Here is a 1836-nt window from a genome sequence, read left to right on the forward strand (position 1 = left end):
TAACTGATCGGAAGTGTTATCATGAACATTGTTTTGTCTTGGTATAAAAAGATGGGCTACAGCAAATATTCTGCTCAATACCACAGATTTGCTTGTCAGTTGTTTGACTGTAACCAGTTGAGCATGTCCCTTGGTGGCTGACGATATGTGCATCTCCGATCATGAGAAGAAGTGTGGGGGAGCATCATAGTCATGTGTTGAGAGGAATCCTTTGGGGTTTGGAGAATTTCTCCTCTGGAAACATGGGTGTTTCATTCAACATCCTTAAACAACCCTTATTCAGGGACCTTTTGAGGGAGATGGGCTACTCGACCTGAAGAAAATTCTAACTGAGTTCCACCTACAAGGTCATGCGCTGTTTATCTTGATATGAGATCCCCATGTCACACACATATGGTTGTGATGCATGTGCCTGGTGTACCTTTATCAGACAGGTAGTCATGATGGGTATAATGGGCTTCGTATATTTTACGCCAGTGTCACTTTGACGGCATGCACTGCTCTCTCACTCAACCTCGTCCCAATTTTTATCAACCTGGAAGTCAGGGCCAAACCAGACCCCAAGCAGTGTAAGTGGTCTGTAAGTCCAGCGTCTGATGGCATCATCCTGCCTCTCCGATTTGTCGGCGTTGATCTTAGCCCCTGCAACCGACTCGTATTCCTTTAGGATGGTGCCGTCCGTCTCCACTTCGGAGGCGTCTAAGACACTGCCCTCCCTTATAATAATAATAATAATAATAATAATAATAAATGGAATTTGGTTGATTGACTCACCAAGAACTTGAAGGATCTAAACACGGCGGTTACTTGGACGTGAACGATGTAAGGGAGATAACTCTGTTATAACAACCTTCACAGTTAAGACTACGTCACTTCAGAGTAGATAAAATGATGTGTGGACCGAAATATATTACTGGTATTCACAGAATGATTTAGCCTGGTCATGAGAGAGATGGGACACTATGGCCTTAACTGTGACATAAGTATGACCATGGGGAGGTCTGGAAGGGGGCTGTAATGTGTGCCTGGTGTGTGAGGGGTTTACTAATGACTGTGATGCGAATCTAATTATGATGGCAATGTTGTTTGTCATCGTCATCGGAGTCGTCACCATTTGTCCTTTAACGCCCACTTTTGCGAGCTTGTATGGGTCAGACAGAGTTCTTATCTGAGGTAAGTTGCCTGCCCTGATGCCAACCGTCAGCGGTTTGCAAGTGAAGGAGCATTTCTTCCTGGGCCAAACATGTTTAGTTGGAAATGAACAACACTGCTTGTGTGGTGGTGACACTTGTTTACAACAATCACGCAATGTCAAGACACACACACACACGCATGCATATATGACAGGCTTCCTTCAGTTTCCACTCACAAGTCTTTCATCGACCTGAGAATACAGAAAGAGACGCTTGCCCAAGGTGCCATGCCGTGGAACTGAACCTGAAACCATGAGGCTGGAAAGCAAGCTTCTTAACCACTCAGCCATACACTTCCATCTTCTGGAATTTGTTGTGGTTCCACATCAGGAGACCTATCATCAAATGTGTTCCATCCATGACTATCCTGCCTCAGTCTAGGACTACATCATTTAGTGTGTCCTTCTTTATTTTAATAAAATAAGCTGTGATTTGAGGGAGATTTTTTAGTTATTTCTAGCATAGTCTCTCCTTCCTTGGCTCGATGATGATGATGATGATTATCATTATTATTAAAAGGGTATGAGTGGTAGTAACAGTGTATATGTACAAGGTAGCAGTTCAGGAAGTAGTTGTAGTGTTAAAGAGGTAGTGTGGCACATGTGGTGTGGGTGAAGAGAGAGAGAGAGAGAGAGAGAGAGAG

The 1836-nt window shown here is 43.8% G+C and overlaps 1 protein-coding gene across 1 annotated transcript in view; it reads right to left on the minus strand.

Moving 5' to 3' along the window:
- Positions 1-1836, minus strand: part of LOC106874308 (T-cell immunomodulatory protein) — a 37188-nt gene that overhangs the window by 8287 nt on the left and 27065 nt on the right. The gene's annotated exons all lie outside the window — the stretch shown is intronic.

This window comes from Octopus bimaculoides, chromosome 1 (genome assembly GCF_001194135.2).
Source record: "Octopus bimaculoides isolate UCB-OBI-ISO-001 chromosome 1, ASM119413v2, whole genome shotgun sequence".
Taxonomy (NCBI): domain Eukaryota; kingdom Metazoa; phylum Mollusca; class Cephalopoda; order Octopoda; family Octopodidae; genus Octopus; species Octopus bimaculoides.